The sequence below is a fragment of the Paroedura picta genome, chromosome 8, assembly GCF_049243985.1.
Source record: "Paroedura picta isolate Pp20150507F chromosome 8, Ppicta_v3.0, whole genome shotgun sequence".
Taxonomy (NCBI): domain Eukaryota; kingdom Metazoa; phylum Chordata; class Lepidosauria; order Squamata; family Gekkonidae; genus Paroedura; species Paroedura picta.
Window position 1 is genome coordinate 95114090 of NC_135376.1, and position 18230 is coordinate 95132319.

At 52.7% G+C, this 18230-nt stretch overlaps 1 long non-coding RNA gene across 2 annotated transcripts in view; it reads left to right on the forward strand.

The window, feature by feature from the left end:
• LOC143843980 (uncharacterized) overlaps window positions 1–16370 on the forward strand; it is a 34214-nt gene extending 17844 nt beyond the window's left edge. For both annotated transcript variants that reach the window (XR_013233775.1, XR_013233774.1), the window contains exons 3-4: window positions 8923–9024; window positions 16246–16370. This is a non-coding gene — a long non-coding RNA (uncharacterized LOC143843980). The remainder of the gene's footprint in view (window positions 1–8922; window positions 9025–16245) is intronic.
• Window positions 16371–18230: the final 1860 nt, after the last annotated feature.

The window sequence follows — 18230 nt, forward strand, 5'->3', positions numbered from 1 at the left end:
TCCTGACACAAGGCCAGGCATATTTCTCTGGGGCCACGGACTGCTATCAGATTAGTACCTGCAGAGCCCTGTGGTGGGCATAAGGAGACAAGTGGCCCTCAGTTAGGCAGAGCCCAAGCCATGAATGGCCTAAAAGGTCAAAAACAGAACCTTGAACTTGATTCGGACCATAACTGACAACCAATGCAGCTGCCTCAGCACTGGCTGGATATGGGCCCTACAACTAGTGAGGACCCTAGCAGCTGCATGCTGCACCAGTTGGAGTTTCCGGGTAAAGGGCAAGGATAAGCCAGTGTAGAGAGAGTTACAGAAGTCCAGTCTAGAGGTGACCATTGCATGGCAGGTAGGGTACTAGTAGACTCACTTGGAGAAGATGGTAAATGCAATGTGCTCTACCCCCATGGTGTCAAGCCCCTCCTAACTCCAAATGGTTTTGGGCGCAAAGACACATGTTGATGGATTCACTTTGTTAAAGTGTTAACTTCTGCTTCTCAAGGGTATTTGAGAAGGACGAGGTCTATGCCATGGTCCTCGGTTACTATAAATCACATTGTAGCTCTTTTCCTTCTCCTTTTTCTTCTGCTCCAAATGCCTGCCTCCCCTAAACAAATTCCCTGCCTCCTGGATTTTAACTTGACGTTGGGGATAAGTCAGAAGAGCCACTTGCACACTTCCCAAAATTATTCAGGTTTGAACATTAAAACAATTCACTAATTTTTATTTAAATTGCAGGTTATCATAATCTGCATCCCCAAAAATCAAAGGCACAATGTCAGCAGCAATATCCAAGAGCTCTTTTCTTCATGTGTAAAGTTCAGGTGATTCCTCTGCACTTTGCTCTTCTGCGTAAAATGCTTTAGAAATGGAACGGAATGGAATGAGAGCTTTTACAAGAGCTGGCCAAAATCCTCCAATACCCAGAGCAGAATCTCTCAGTTGTAACCAGATGACAGCCCACATATCTGAGTCCACAGAATACTGAACTATCAACTTCAAATCATCCCTAGTCCAGTCTGCATGCTTTGAAGCTTCAAACATCCAAAGTAAAGCATTCTCACTGGTAAGAGGTCCCAGCTTCTTAGCAGCTGTCTGTGCTTCTTCCATGGTCACTGGGGTATTTTCCTCTATCCTCTATGGTAGGTCTCCCCAATGCACCTCTGTCTTTCGTGATCGATTTCTTACCTACTGGGCACACAGGGACTCTCCCTCCCTCCTCCCAACTCCTCAAAAACAGACATCACAAGCGCATCACACACATCATTCACCATATTCCAAACACCTTCACAGTCTTCTAAAACACTTTCATCACATACTGGTGACTTCAAGGTTTCCTCATATCCCACAGCATTAACCAAACCCTGCTTAGCCAGCAAAGGACATTCTCTGTCCTTCCCCCCACCTCGTGTAATGAGGTCCTAGAGGAGATCAGGGCCCTGACAGAGCTGAAACAGTTCCGCAGGACCTGCAAAAGGGAGCTCTTCCACCAAGCATTTGGCTGAGACCTGGAATAACCAACAACATCTGCAGGGCCCCTGCTCCTTCCCTCCCAGAAATCCATCATGTGTTCTGCTCCTGGACCCGTTTGTACTGTTACCACTGTTACAATTATCAGTTAGTAGTATTAATGTTACGGTTATTTATATGTTATGGATTGTTTCTTGTAAACTTTCTACATTTTTTGTAAACCGCTCTGAGCTCCCAGGGTATATAAATATAATAAATAATTTTTTAAAAAGCATCCTTTAATTTCTGCATATAATTAAAAAAATATCTCATGATTTCCACTAGCAGCAGCACTACGGTGCCGTACAACTAGTGAAACAGCTGCGTGAGCCTTTGTTAGTTCAGATGTCGTATCTGACTCTCTGCGTCAATAACTCGTTTTTGCCAATTCAAACAATCATCCTCCATGCGACGTATCTCTGCAGCACTGTGTGCATTGTTAGCAACTGAATTGATATATCTTGAGTTTTGTATATTTGTTTGCCCAACTAGTTGATCATTAAACTCTTCCAAATTCTTCACTTTATTTAGGCAGTCTTCCAACATAGCCTTTTACTTTTTAGCCAAAAGCCACAATGAAGTTTTCCCTGCCTTGTCAATCTGGCTCCTGTTTGTAAATGTTGCTTTTTAAATAGGAGTTCTGAAAATTCTCCCAAAGCTTCCCATCTTTTAAACCCTTCCCACACTGAACCAATACCCAATTGCATTGCCTAAACCAGTGCCTGCTCGGTTGTTCTCTCATCAATGAACCAGTAATAAATTCACACATCCCATGATGCTGATCTCAGGTACCTTCCCCACTTGGCAAGGAAATTCCCTAAAGTTACATGAAGCACTTGTCCATATACGGTCAGCTTCTCCTTCCTCCTAGTGTTGACCCAAATGACAAAAAATCCCCAAAAGTTCCATCTCACATCTGGCCCACAATCAAGTTTCGGCCTAACTTCTCTAATTCCTCAAATTCCTGCATGTATGTGTGTGTATGAGTGTAAATATGTGAATAAATGAAATATTAAACCTGTAACTAAATATGTATTTCTATAGTCTTAATAAAAGACCCCAAAACTTCTCCTGACCTCTTCATCTTGTCAACAAGCAAATGTCCCAAGTTAACATTGCTCTGCAAACTGAACAAATGTCCTATGGTTGACATAACCCAGTTAATTAGTGATCCATTCCTCCCTCAACTCTCTTCCAAGCATTAATATCAAGTATAGAGACACCACAATGTCTCTGCCATTATTTTCCTATCATTCAGGGAACCCATGCTATCTCCAGAGACAGGTGACATCTGTCCGCCTCCAAGAGGTCAGAATGACCATCTTTCTCCATGTAATAAACAATTTTCAAGCCAAATCAAGTGAAAGATACAGATTCCGTTAGAACTGCCAAGCGACCCTGATCCCAGAAGAGACCAGGTCCTCCAGCCAGAACCAACAATATACCCTAGCAAATAATACTCATTACATGAGCTCATCTGTACACCTCAAGCCTAGTCTACACAAGGCCCTGAAAGAGACAGTCACCCCGGCAACAGAGGTAGAACATGACCTTTCCCACCTAGAGGCTGAGACAGGAAGACAGCTGCTCCATTTCAAAGATACAACGTTCTAGCAGATGAGAGGCTGCCACTCTTAACCATGACATCTAGCTAGCAGACTGTAAGCTACACATGATTTATGCTGATTGACCAAACGGAATGACCTTTTTAAAATTCATGGCTAACATTTGGACTTCCATATCAAAGACTTTTTAAGTCCCTTCCAAGAAGCACTTTGGGAGTATCTGAATTCAAAAGAAGCATATTGAATATAATAAATGATGGGGCTTTCCGCACCGGGATCTTTGTAGCAAATTGGTTGCTGAATGAAAAATTGCCATTTAAAATAGTGGAATTCGTCGTTATGCATACCTGCCTTTGTAGTGGAATCCAGTTGCGTTTTGTAGCATTTCCCACAGGCTTCCGGTCTCGGCAAAAATCGCTAGCCAGGAAGCGCTATTGCCAAGCTCGTCCCGCCCCTGGCCGTCAAGCAGCCAATGGGCAGCCGTTAGCATGCTCCCAAACAGCCCCTTTCCTTTAAGAAAGTTAAAAAAAAAACACACACCCGTTGCAATGAATCTGTGTTGATTCGTTGCAATGGAGAGACCCATCCAGCTGCCTGGTGTGTTTGAGCTGTCGTTTCATCGTTGCCACGCTCCCTCCCAGTGAAAAAAAAAATCCCCCCCCCTCTCACGGGCCCGATTTTCGGCCGAACACAGTGTAAAAAATAAAGGGAAAATACATCAGCAAATGGGCTTCTCTTGTTTGTGCTTAGTGACTGAAGGGGAGGGACTGAAGCCGGGGAAGCCTCTAAACAGAAAGAGGCTCGCTGGTGCGTTTATCCCCGCTCGCTCGGAGAAAAAAAAAATGGCGATCGCTTCGCCGGAAGATCAGAGGAGAGAGCCAGGGGGAGGGACTTTGTAGAAACCGCAACAATGTTAACGCACAGGTCTTTTTCGCTAGTGTTGCAGATTGGTTTCAGGAGTGTATCGCTTTCCGGAGGGTGAATCCACTTTTGGGGATTTCCCTGAAAGCGCTACAACGAAGCGCTTTTTGCGGATCGGTTTCAGGTGTGTGGCAGATTGTCGACGACGTTGTGCATAACAGCAAATCAATAGCGTTTTCAATTGGCAACCATTGTGCGATTTTGAAGGCGTGCGAAAAGCCCCGATGTATATATAGCTGAAGGTGGCTCCATGTTAACCCACCCCAAATGTGCAGCCTTTCAGACAAAATGCAGACATGATGATATGGTTACCTGCTCCTCACATCACTGAGCAATGAGGAATTCCAGAGGCAGCAGTTAGCTGGGCTGCATCACCTTTGGAGGAGAGAGCACTGATAACAGGGGCTCTATCTTAAGACCGCCCGTGGCGCCGCGGGCGCCACGGACGAAATAAAATGGTAAGGCGTTCTGAGGCGGGATGTGTCCGGGAAGAGGAAGGGTCCGGATTGGACCCTTCCTTCGGACAGACAATCGGAGGGACCAATCGGGAGGCGCTTCGCGCCTGCCGATTGGTCCCTCCAATTCCCAGCCCCGAGCAACTGCGAGCCGCGCACAGCGCGGCTCGCAGTTGCTTCTTCGCCGGCGGCCTGATGCATCGGAGGCGCAAAGCGCCTACGATGTGTCAGTCCGCCCGCAAGGGAGCCCCCGCGCCGCCAAATACCGATGCCACAACCACATCGATCCCCCCGGCGCAGCCAGCCACAAGACGACGGGAATACAAGCTTCACGACTGCCGCCCCGACGGAGCAACCCAGAAGCCGCCGCCATCGCCAGCTGTGGCCTGCCCCACGCCGCAAAAGCAAACCACGTTCCGGAAAATACGTTCCCGTCGCCCTCATGGCGCAAACCGCCTCCCGATCCGCCCCCCCTCCAACTTCACTCTAATGCGGCTGCCTGCTGCCATTAACTGCCTCGCCGTCGCCAGGGAAGGTCGCCAGGGCAGCTCCGCCTGCGGCCACTCCTCCACACAGAATGGCTCGCTGCCGGCCTGTACAGCCGGGAGCGCTCCGCAGCCGCCAAACGCCCTCCTATCGCCGTGGCTGCTGGCTGCCCCGCCACACAACGCGGGCTCAGCTGCAGCGCCGGTGGCGCCAGCTCCGCCGCCAGCCGCAGCTCCACATGCAATGGCTCGCCGCCGGCCTGCACAGCTGGGAGCGGCCCGTTCTGCAAACCGCCGCCACCAGATGCCCTCCCATCGCCGCGCCCCACCCGCGCACAGGTCAGCTCGCCCGCTGGCGCAAGCTGCCACGAGTGGCCGGCTGACCCCTGTGCTGGAGCGGCGGCGCAATCCAACATACCCACCCGACGCCCGAAACTCGCCACCGGGACCCACAGCTGGGAGTGCCCTGTGGCCCCACCCGCTGCCGTATGACGCTCCCGCATCGGCACAGCCTCTGTGCTGTGCCGCCGCCGCCACCCACCCCGCGCACCCGAGCAAAACGAGGAAGCCACCCGCCGTGCACTTGGTGTCCTGACTCAAAGCTCTCCACGTGGTGGGGCTCCCCCATGGACAACCCGAGGCAGGTTGCTGTTTTCCCGCTGCTCTCACGGCGCTCACCTGCGAAAGGGACGAAGGACGCCAGCAGCTTCTGACCCCTCCACGGCCCGCTGGCGTCGCGTTTCAGGAGCTCTGACCCCGCCTCTTCCCGCTCCCGGGGTCACTCGGGATCATGGCTGCTTCACTTCCGGGGCATGACCTCCTGCACTAGGGAAATGCAAAGAGGTAGATCAAGAAGCCGAGTCCGCCCACCCTGCAGGGAGCCTCCTCTACCGGCTCTCGCGAATAGTCTTCCAGCGGCGAGAACGCCTAGCCGCGCCTACAGCCAACAGCAGTTCCTGACTACAGACCTCCCGGCTACAGTTCCTGTCTTGCGGCCACTAAATACGGTAGGCCGCGGTGCGGGGGGGGGCCACGACTTGCCGCCACCTCACAGGATGCCCGCCACCCATCCTCCGGTACGTTCTCTCGCCCTGCAGTGACCCCAACCTCGACAGCCCTGCTAGGGCCCGCTGTATTCTGATTACAGCGGGCTTATTTTCTAGTTTATGAATACAAAGCTAGCCATCATTTTTATTCCACCATTTCTATAGGAAGCTCAGAAAGTACCGGACCGAGCACCAAGCCCTAAGGTAGCCCGCTACTCATCTCCCTCCAGTCTGATAACAACCATTGACAACAACTCTTTGAGTGCGGTTCTGTAACCAATTCCTTATCCACCTAACTATCTAAAAATCCAGATGGCAGTCCTTCAATTTATCCATCAGAACATCATGGGGAACCTTATCAAAAGCTTTACTAAAATCCAAGTAAACGACATTTCCAAGCCGAATTTCCACGATCCAGCAAAATTGTTACTTAGTCAAAAAAGGAAACCAGGTTTGTCTGACAGGACCTGTTGGAGACAAACCCATGCTGATTTCCTTGAATCACCAAATTGTCCCTCAGATGTTTTCAGATTGCTCCCTTTAATATCTGCTCCATTATCTTTCCCACAACAGAGATCAGACTCACTGGTCTGTAGTTTCCCGGGTCATCCTTTCTCCCTTTTTAGAAGATTGGAATAACGTTTGCTCTCTTCCAGTCCTCCGGGACATCTCCAGTCCTTAAAGAGATCCCGAAGATGATGGACAAGGGTTGTGCAAGTTCTCCGGAAAGTTCTTTGAGCACTCTCAGGTGCATTTCATCCTGCCCAGGGGATTTGAACTCATCCAGTGCAGCTAAATGTCTCTCGACAACCTCTCTGTCCATGTCAACCTGCCACCCAGACACTATCCCTTGGCTACTGCCATCTCTAGATGTGCCTAAACCCTTTGACCTGTGGGAAAAAACAGATGTAAAATAGGCGCTGAGCCTTTCTGCTTTCTCTACATTCTCCGTTAGAGTTTGTCCATCTACACCCAACAGTGGGCCTATTGCCTCCTTTACTTTACGTTTGCTCCTCACATAACTGAAAAATCTTTTCTTGTTACAATGGGCTTCCCTGGCCAATATTAGCTCACGCTCAGCTTTGGCCTTTCTGATGATGGATCTATAGTTACTAGTAACCTGTAGGTACTCTTCTTTAGAGTTCTGTCCTTCCCTCCATTTCCCTTTTCTTTCTTAGTCCTTCTGAAGTTCTCTGTTCATCCAAATAGGCTTCTTAGAGCTCCTGCAGTGTTTTCGTCATTCTGGATCAGACCAGAACCCTGCTGGATCAGACCAATGGTCCATTGAGTTCAGCATCCCGCATCACACAGTGGTCAACCACTGAGGCTGAGGCTTTACCTGATAAGCACATAAGAAGTAAAACCACGGGTGAGGAACTAGGGGTTCATGACACCTCTTGGCTCTCCAACTCAGCAATTGACTGCCACTGCCCCTTAATCACATGGCTAGTAAACACTGATAGAAGTTAGGAAGTATGGTCATGCAGTAGTTACTTTTCAACATTTTAAGTAGAAACTCTAATGGGATGCCTTTTAAAATGAACATGAAAAACAACATCATGTTTATTTAAAAAGGCATCTTACCTTCAGTCATACTATGAAAATCCTTATGCTAAGGTTGAAGTGGCTGCTAAACCAACTGGATAAAAATGTGCACAACCAATCAGATCTCCCATGGCCAATCAGAAGACTTGCGGGGCTGAAGCCACACACAGACTTGCCTACTTTCTTGGCAGGAACCATGAAAGGTGTCCGTGGGTACTCTCAGGCACCATGTTGGGGGAAAACCTGGTGTGTTTTTTCTCATGTCTTTCTTTCCAAAAAACCAAACAAACCCAGAAAAAGAATAAGGGTAAAAAACTTTTTAAAATCCATTAGCTATAGATTTTTTAAAAGAAAAAAAGTGGAGAGACATTAAGACAAGACAAAAATATAACAGGGGTTGCAGATCTACACATACGTTTCTATAAATGATTTCCAAATGTCCATAAGTAAGTCTTCACACAATTGCCATCTATATGTCCTGCATTCAGAAGTCCCAGGGCAGCCTTATGCCTGTCTGCCTGTCTGGACTTCCTGTGGGGCTGCTTGCATCAGAGAGCAGCCCAAGAGCAATCTCCATGAGGGTGCTGCTGTGATTGTGTGACTTTCTCATGTCTACTCTGTGCTGCTCTGCATTGAGAAAGATCTGGAGATTTGGGGGAGGCTGAGGAGGGCCACGTTTGGGGAAGGACCTCTCAGCAGAGGACAATGCCAGACAGTCAACTTTCCCAAGCAGCTATTTTAGCCACGGGACCTCATCTTGGTGGTCTGCAGATCAAACTGTGGGAGATCTCCAGGTGCTGCCTGGAGACTGTCAGTCCTGCACACCCATGTCCACCGAGAGTTATTTGAGGTAATGGAAAATGTTAAGTTCCCCTGTAGGCCTTAGCAGACTCCAGAACATAGTTTTATCCAACCCAGTAGTTGTCTGATTTATGATGCCACTGGTAATGTAATAAGAGATCTTGCTCTGATCTTTCCAGTCTAGCAAACGTGCTGTTTATACTACTTTAGATTCCTTTCAAGATTCTGTCAAGTCTGTAGACATGTTGCCAAAAAACCTTATCTCTTCCTATGCTTTGCCAAATCTAATTAATGGCTTTTAATTTATTTCCAGCTTTGTTTCAACAATGTGTATAGGAATAATAGAACTATTAATTTCCTGTCATTTGGACTGGTTCAGTTTGTAGGCAAAGACAATGATACACAGAGAGAAATCATAAATCACAGAAAGAAATGTTTATGTTAATTGGCTATGAGTTCATATCTACCCTAACTGCTGACACAGTAAGCTGTAATAATAATAATAATAAAAAATTCTGCAGGAAGTGGAAATGCAGTTTGAATTTTAATAACTGTCTTCGTTCTTTGTCCTCTGATTGATTGGCCTGACTTAAATTCAAAGCCACAACATCCCTTTACCTCAATTACATGTCTGACCAGGAGAGTGCAGGAACTGAGCAACTCGATGGCCATTCAGAGAACGGACTACCATAGAGATCTAATGGTAAGCCAGACAAAATAAACCATTTGGACTTACTAGTTTCTCTTTATCAATGACCAGATGATGATACTTTTTGAGACTTGATCACAGTTTCATTGCAGTTAAAACAGAAAGTTCAATTTAAAACCAAACATTTGAGAAATCTTCACAAAATAATCAGGTTATTAGTCTCTTGCCATTCCTACAAGTCCAGCAGTTACATGATCTCTGCTTATTTATTTATGCAAATGACCTTAATCAGTTATGGGCAGAGGGGAGGAAAATGTGTGGCCTAGCCCAGTGGTCCCCAACCCGCGGGCCGCGGCTCCTTCTTCCCTCCCTCCCCCCGAAGCGAGAAGCTCACCAGGCCGCGAGCAAATCGGCCGCCAAAGCGGCCGATTAGCTCGCAGCCCGGCAAGCTTCTTGTTTCAGGAGGGGAGGGAAGAGAAGCTTGCCAAGCTGCAAGCTAATCGGCCGCTTTAGCGGCCGATTTGCTGGCGGCCCGGAGGGGCCGGGAGGGGGAGCCGCGTCCACCGGCATGGCGGTGGCGCAAACGTGCATGCGCGGACTGCTGCACACGCGCGTTTGCATCCCTGCTGGGCGCAAACACGCGTGCGCGGCAGTCCGCGCATGCGCGCTTGCGCTGGGGCTGCCGTGGGTGTGCGGGCCCCTAGGCCGCCCTCTCCCCGGACTCCGGAGCAGCGGACCGCTGGCCTAGCCCATTGATCTTGGGTCAAGAGGAAAGTAATCTCAACATTCAGAGACTGAATATCTTGGCTTTGATCCAGCAAGGATAATCTTATATTCTTACACTAGTACCAAACCCAATTAGAAGAAGAAGAAGAGTTGGTTCTTATATGCCACTTTTCTCTACCCAAAGGAGGCTCAAAGCACCTTACAGTCACCTTCCCTTTCCTCTCCCCATCACAGACACCCTGTGGGGTGGGTGAGGCTGAGAGAGCCCTGATATCACTGCTCGGTCAGAATAGTTTTTATCAGTGCCGTGGTGAACCCAAGGTCACCCAGTGTCGTGGTTCGGTCTTTGGTGGCTTGGGAACCGGACCGAACCCCGCCATCAGAGGCGCCCGCGATCACGGAGGTAGGGCATGGTGATCATAGGCAAGCCGGCAGCTGGGCGCCCCACCCGATCGTTGAGGTGGCAATGGCCGCTAAAGAACCTCAATGTCCCCCTCCACCTTTTGACAAGGGCCCGGAGATGGCCCTTTGTTCCAGGAAAATGGGCCATCAGGAACCCCGGAAAACCTCGCATATGTGCATGAGTCATGATTGTATCAGCATGTTCCCTCCGCAAGTACTGGGTGGGGCAATACAGCCTAAGGAGGTGGGTTTTGTATAAAAGGGAGCTTCCACCTGGAGTTCGGTGGAAGCTCTTACTCCATACCAGCGGACTCCACGTTGCTGAAATAAAGCTTGTTCCTGTTGTATCGTTAACCAGGCCTGGCGTGACGTTTTCTTCAAAGGGGCACCCTGTTTTTTCAGTTAGCAAGCGGGTTCCCGACATCGTAAGAGCTTCCCACCGAACTCCAGGGTCGGCATCGCATCCGAGCGCTTATCGGGACGGATCCAGAGATGGCGTTTTCAAGCAACGGGGCGGTCTCGACCCCCACGAACCCCGGGAACATGAGTTTAATGTCCCCGGGAGATTTCCTCCGAAAATCGGGGGGCCAGGAGCAGCTGTCCGGGACCCCGAGACCCTCGGCAGCGGCGGCCAAGGGAAGGCGCCGGGCCATGGGGTTCCCAAGCACGGCGGGGAGCGCGCCGAGGTCTGGGGGGTTGGCCCCAACCTGGGACACCCAGCTGAGGCAGGCGCTTCGCCCGGTAAGACCTGAGGAATCCCTAGAGGACCTGCGGCGGGCCATGGCGGACTTGGCCAGGCGCTTGCAGGCAGCTGAAGCCCGTGAGCAAGCTCGGGCCGGGCCCGGAGGGACTGGTAATACAACGGCGGAGGGGATCGCGTCAAGTGAGGACGTCTCCAGCGACGAGGACGAGCCCGGCACTGGTGAGCGGGCCCCGGACCCCGACCCGGAGCAGTTTTCAGTCCCGAGTAGGCGAGACGGCCAGCGGAGAGGCGAGACAGCAGAGGATCTCGGGGGAGCGGGTGAGCCGACGGGGCGGCGAGAGCCGGACCAACGCAGGAGCGACGTGCAAGGCAGGGAGCGGCACGGCGTCGTTGGGCAAGTTGGTAGCCGGTGGAGCAGAGCAGGACGAGACGGCGGACGCCGAGAATCCCGGATCCGGAGGGGGTCGGACTACTCTCCAAAACGTTCCCCCCCAGAGCTTAAGGCGCGTTTCGACGGGACGCCGGACGACCTCCCGCAGTTCCTCCTCCACGCGCTGACGCATGCCCGGAGGTATGGAGACCGGTATGAGGACTCCGAGGACTTGGTCTGGGGGGTGGCCTCGTGTCTCCAGGGCAAGGCGGGTCAGTGGTACCTAGGGTTGGCCGAGCGCGGCGACCCGGCAACTCGGGACCTGCAGGACTTCGTGGTCGCGCTCCGCCGACGATTCCAGGACCCCCAGGCTGAGGACAAGGCAAAGAGTCGGATCAAGGGACTTCGACAGGGTACTAGGGGGGTTATGGACTATATAGACATTTTCCGGAGGGAAGCAGGCAAGGTGTTCTCCTGGAACGAGGAGACCCAAATCGAGTACTTCCGGGAGGGCCTTAACCCGAAGCTCAGGGAATGGGCCGTGATCAAGGGGACGGAAGAAGATCTGTCTACACTGGAGGGGTGGTGTTTTGTGGTCGCCAAGCTGGAAGCCAGCCTGGGTTGGGCCGCCGCACCCCCCCGGGAGGCCAAAGGCGGGTCAGCCGAGGCGCCGAGACCGGGCCCCGACAACTCTCGCCCCAAACGACCCCCGAACCCCGAGCGGGAAAGGAGACGCCGGGAAGGTCTGTGCCTGAAATGCGGGGGGTCAGGACATTTCGCAGCAGCGTGCCAACGGCAAGGGGGGGAGGACCGCGGGCTCTCCCAGGGGGGAGGTGCGACACGTCCCCAGCAGGCACGCCGGGCGGAGGACCTCCGCAACGAACCGGGAAGCGCCCAGGCGACGGGAAACGGCCAGGACCTGCTGTAGACGGCGCCGGGCAGCAGGTCCCGCGGTGCGAGGGAAAACCCCTACAGCATGAGGCGCGACCTCCGAACGTGGTAATTTTAGAGCTCCGGAACCCGGAGAACGGACTAAGTTGGGTGGGGGAGGCTCTTTTGGACTCTGGATGCGACCACAGCATGGTCCACCCCCAGATAGCCCGGGCTTTGGGGCTACCGAGGCGCATTCGGAAGGTTCCCCTGGTTTTCGTCCAGATGGACGGCAGCCCGATTCAGGGGGGACCTTTCGGGGAGGAGGTGGGTCCTATCGCCATCCACATAGGGGACCACCAAGAGCTGCGGTGGCTGATCCAGGTCCCCGTAGCGGGATATCGGGCGGTGTTGGGCCTGGATTGGCTGAAGGAACACAACCCCGTGGTGGACTGGCGGGCGGGGACCCTGAAGTTCGACTTGACGGTGGGTGCACGGCATCGGGTCCCCCACGAGAATTCCAGCCACAAGAGGACGGCGGCGCGTCCCAGGGGAGCGGCGGCGGCGCAGCAGGAGAAACCAGAGCCCGAGGTCCCGCCAGAGTACCGAGACCTCGCAGCCGTTTTCAGCGAGCGGGAAGCGGACGAGCTACCCCCACACCGCCGCACGGACTGCGCTATCAACATCCCAGAGGGGGCGGTACTACCCAAAGGGCGCATCTACAAGATGAGTGAGGGTGAGCTCAAGGACCTCCGGGAGTTTTTGGGTAAAAATCTGGCCCGAGGTTTCATCCGGCCCGCTTCCAGTCCCATGGGAGCTCCAGTCTTGTTCGTCCGGAAAAAGGATGGGTCCCGACGGCTGTGCCAGGACTACCGGGGCCTCAACGCCATCGCAGCGGGGAACGCTTACCCCCTCCCGCTGATCCCGGATTTGCTGGCCCGGCTGGGCAAAGGGACTCTGTTCACTAAGCTGGACCTAAGGGAGGCGTACTACCGGGTACGCATCCGGGAGGGGGATGAGTGGAAAACAGCGTTTAACTGTCAATTGGGACAATTCGAATTTAAAGTGATGCCGTTCGGTTTAAGCGGGGCACCTGGGGTTTTCATGAGTCTAATTAATGAGGTGTTGCAGGACCTTCTGTTTCAGGGGGTGGTTGTTTATTTGGATGACGTCCTGATCTACAGCCAAGATCCCCAAGAGCACGTGACCCTGGTGAGGGAGGTGTTAAAGCGCCTGCTGGCAAACCACCTATACGTGAAGCTGGCTAAGTGCGAATTCCACCGTCCCTCCCTGGACTATTTGGGCTACCGCATCTCAGCCCAGGGCATAGCTATGGACCCCGAGAAGGTGCAGGCGGTGCTGGCCTGGGAAAGGCCCCGCACCCGGAAACAGCTACAAAGCTTCCTGGGGTTTGCTAACTTTTTTAGAGGCTTCATCCCCAGATACTCCTCCGTAGTGGCTCCCCTCACGGACTTGCTAGGTACCAAGGGGAGAGGTCCTCGCGCCATGCGGCCCAGCGCAGCGCTCGGCTGGAATGAGAAATCGGAGGCAGCGTTCCTGGCCCTCAAGCAAGCTTTCGCGTCTGAGCCCACGCTACTGCACGTCGACCCAACCCAGCCGATGGTGGTACAAGTCGACGCCAGCGACGCAGCAGCCGGGGCGGTTCTCCTGCAGCGAGACAAGGCAGGACAGCTGAGGCCGGCGGCCTACCTCTCACGAAAATTCGCCGAAACGGAGCGGAACTGGTCTACCTGGGAGAAGGAGGCGTTTGCGATTAAGTTCGCCCTCACCGAATGGCGGCATTGGCTGGAGGAAACAGAGGAGCCGTTCGAGGTCTGGACAGATCACAAGAATCTGGAGGCGCTCCGGCAACCGCGATCCCTGAACGCCAAGCAGATGAGGTGGGCGGAGTTCTTTTCGCGGTACAATTTCAAGCTTGGTCACATCCCCGGCAAAGAAAATTTCCTCGCGGACGCCCTCTCCCGTCTGCCGCATTATGGGGAGGGGTACGCTCCCTGCACCAGGTCCGTGTTTGGTGAGGAGCAGCTGGGACGGGGGGTCGTCACTAGGCGTCGGGCCAGGGAGGAATGGGAGCCCGACCCGGCGACCGCCCCGCTCCGAGACCGCCTAGTGGCAGCCTACGGGACAGACGAGGAGCTGGCTGAGCTCCGGGACTCTTTGATTTTGGACTCCGGTCTCTGGCGGAGGGGGGAGGCTGTCTACGTCCCGGAAGGGCTACGACGGGAAGCCCTCAGCCTCTGCCACGATGCTAAGACCGCCGGGCACTTCGGTTTCGTAAAATCCTGGAAGTTGGCCCGGCGGCGGTTTTGGTGGCCCAGTCTGCGGCGGGACACAAAAGCTTACGTCAGTGGTTGTCCTGTCTGCCTGACCTGCAAGCCGGGGGTTGGCAAGCCGAAAGGTCTGCTGCACCCGCTCGAGGTCCCGACCCGGCCGTGGTCAGTGATCTCCATGGACTTTATAACAGACTTGCCTCCCAGCAAGGGGAAAACGGTGATCTGGGTGGTGGTAGATCTATTTTCCAAACAGGCCCATTTCATTCCTTGCGCCAGTGTCCCCAGTGCTTCACAGTTGGCTCGGATGTTCCTGGATCACGTGTTCCGACTGCACGGGCTGCCGGACAAGGTGATTTCCGATCGGGGCTCACAATTCGTGTCCCGGTTTTGGCAAGCTTTCCTGCGCCTGTTAAACATCGAGCAAGGGCTGAGCTCCGCTTACCACCCCCAGACGGACGGGCAGACCGAGCGGGTTAATCAAGTACTGGAGCAGTACTTGCGGTGTTTCGGTTCCTATCATCAAGACACCTGGGTGCCCCTGCTCCCCCTGGCCGAGTTCGCGTACAACAACGCAGACCACAGCAGCACGGAGATGTCGCCTTTTGCCGTCGTCTACGGGACAGACCTGAGACACTTCCCGGAGCTTGGAGAGGTCCCCGCCCGGGAATCGGCCGACCTTCGCGAGTGGGGGAAGCGTGCCGGGAGCTGCTGGAAGTCGCTGCAGGAGCAGCTCCACAAAGTCAAGGCAGCGCAGAAAGAGGACGCCGACCGGAAGAGACGACCAGCTGAGGAGATCCGACCGGGGGATCGAGTTTACCTTTCCACCCGGAACCTACGGTTGAATTTGCCCAGCAAGAAGCTAGGCCCTCGGTTTTTGGGGCCTTTCGAGGTCTTGGCCCCGATCAACGAAGTTTCGGTCAAGCTCAAGCTCCCCAAGAACCTCCGGCACATCCATCCCGTCTTTCACGTGAGCCTTCTAAAAAAAACTCCGGACGGTGACGTTTGGCACCCCGTGTTTTCCCCGCCAGCGCCCGAGGTCCTGCCGGGGGGGGAGCACCACGAGGTGGCGGATATCCTGGACTCTAGACTCCACAGGGGGAAGTTGCAGTACCTCGTGGAATGGAAGGACTTCGCTTTGGGGGACCGGGAATGGGTCTGGGCAGCGGACGTCCTTGCGCCCCGACTCACTGAACGTTTCCACAAGCGGTATCCTGGCCGTCCCGGGGGGTTGGAGAATGGACCTTTGGGGGGGCAGAATGTCGTGGTTCGGTCTTTGGTGGCTTGGGAACCGGACCGAACCCCGCCATCAGAGGCGCCCGCGATCACGGAGGTAGGGCATGGTGATCATAGGCAAGCCGGCAGCTGGGCGCCCCACCCGATCGTTGAGGTGGCAATGGCCGCTAAAGAACCTCAATGTCCCCCTCCACCTTTTGACAAGGGCCCGGAGATGGCCCTTTGTTCCAGGAAAATGGGCCATCAGGAACCCCGGAAAACCTCGCATATGTGCATGAGTCATGATTGTATCAGCATGTTCCCTCCGCAAGTACTGGGTGGGGCAATACAGCCTAAGGAGGTGGGTTTTGTATAAAAGGGAGCTTCCACCTGGAGTTCGGTGGAAGCTCTTACTCCATACCAGCGGACTCCACGTTGCTGAAATAAAGCTTGTTCCTGTTGTATCGTTCACCAGGCCTGGCGTGACGTTTTCTTCAAAGGGGCACCCTGTTTTTTCAGTTAGCAAGCGGGTTCCCGACACCCAGCTGGCTGTATGTGGGGGAGTGCAGTATCGAACCCGGCATGCCAGATTAGAAGTCTGCACTCCTAACCACTAACACCAAACTGGCTCTCTTTACCACTCTTTTTCCACCCCTGTAGTGAAAATATTTCTTTTTGCATATTCATTTTTCTGCCAGATTTCCCCTGTGAAGTTTCTTTTCTGTCTGAGATTCCATCCCTCTCCTCAATCATCTTCCCTTTCAAATGTTCCCAGCAGATCCTCATTCGAAAATAAATTACAACTGGGGGGAAAAATCCCCACCTTGGGTGAGTAAAACCAATTATGATTTCTTTTTAAGTCTAAATTTTATGACTTCCCCAGCAGGAATAGGGAAAATGTTTGGAATCCAGAATGCTGACCAAAAATCCTGGATGCTACCGAAACTGGTGAGAGTGGCCTATACCCCTGTTTGGAGAGATGAGCAGTGGTTATCCATCCCTTTAGGGGTGGGCCACTCTAGTTGCTGCTTGGAAGAAGTGGTGCAGAGCAGGTGAGGAAACAGCATGGGAGGGGAGGCAGGGAGGCTCATCCAACCCAACCTTGCTGAGCCCCCCCCACCCCCCCAAAAAAGCCTTTGAAAATGGCATGGTCAGAAAGTAGCAACCAGTAGGTACAAGTCTCACACAAGACTCAAAGACACTCCACCCCCCCCCCCCACTTGCCCAACAGGTACTAGCCTAACATACCTCTCCAGGTGGCTTACATAGGGGGTGGTGTTGGGGTGTGTCTAGTCCTTCACCTGCCCACCTGCCCTACTGCCACAGCCCCTGAGCAGCTCCTCCCCCAGTCTCTCAGTGATGGCAGAGGGAACAGCTGTGGTGGTGGAGGGACTGGTGATGATTCCTATTCCTCCTCTCACCTCCAGTGCCACCAATGAGCAGTGGGCATTGGGGTATGCACAGTGGCTTACAGTCCTCCTGTCCCCCTTGTCCACTGAGGTGAGGCAGTGATGGCTGTGGCAACATCTCTGCTCCATATGGAAATGGAGAAAGAGGTTGGTTAGTTCCTTTAAAAACCTAAATGGTCTGGGACTCTCATATCTATGGGATTACCTGTTCCCTTATACCCCCAAAAAAGAATTTACGTCAGCCCCAAAGATATCAAACTGGTTTCAACTAGGTCCAAGGCCTTTTCAACCCTGGCCCCAGCCTGGTAGAAAGCTCTCCGTGGCAAGATCAGGGCCCTGCAGGACCTTGGACAGTTCTGCTGGGCCTGTAAGAAGAAAGCTGCTCTGTCAGGCCAATGGTGGAGGCCTAAAGAGAGTGCTGAAATCCTGACTGGTCAAATCACCAGCCAAATTATGAGCCCGAATATTTCATCTATATCAACCCTCCCTCTACAAGAACAGAAGCAATTAGAACTATTCTAAGGGAACTATTATGTCTTTATATAAACTATAGTAATATTAGATTATTAGCCGTGTTGGTCTGAAGGAGCACAATAAAATCAGAGTCCAGTAGCACCTTTAAGACCCACAAAGATTTATTCAGGGCGTGAGCTTTTGAGTGCAAGGCCTGAGGAACAGTGCTTGCACTCAACAGCTCACGCCCTGAATAAATCTTTGTGGGTCTTAAAGGTGCTACTGGATTCTGATTTTATTATGGTAATATTGTTCTATTGTTTTTAAAATGTTGTTACCTGCCCTGAGCCCTTGGGGAGGGGTGGACTATAAATACTTTCATCATCATCATCCAGGTTGCAGATGAAAGGAGAAAGAAGCCCAATCCCAATAGTCCTTTCCCTGTCACAAATGGCCAGCTTGTCCAGCACCACGTGTGGGTGCCTCTACAGGTATCTTGATGGAAGGCTATGTGAGGAAAAGGAAAGGGAGAGGACAAAGTAAGAGGAGGGGTCTGAGGGCAGCTCCCAGGCTAAGAGAGGCACCCCACCCAAGGAGATAACACCCATACCCCCTTATGCCCCTCCTCCCATGCCCAGACACTAATTTACTAGAAAGTAGGATAAGCACTAGACGTTTCTCTTTTCACTTATTACAGAACATTACCTATGCTTTTGTTGTTATTAGAGAACATTCCCTATGCTGGGAAGAATGGATACCCAAGATCTCCTTAAGTCAGGATATGAATGTTAATCCATGTTACTCCATGTTAATACAACTAG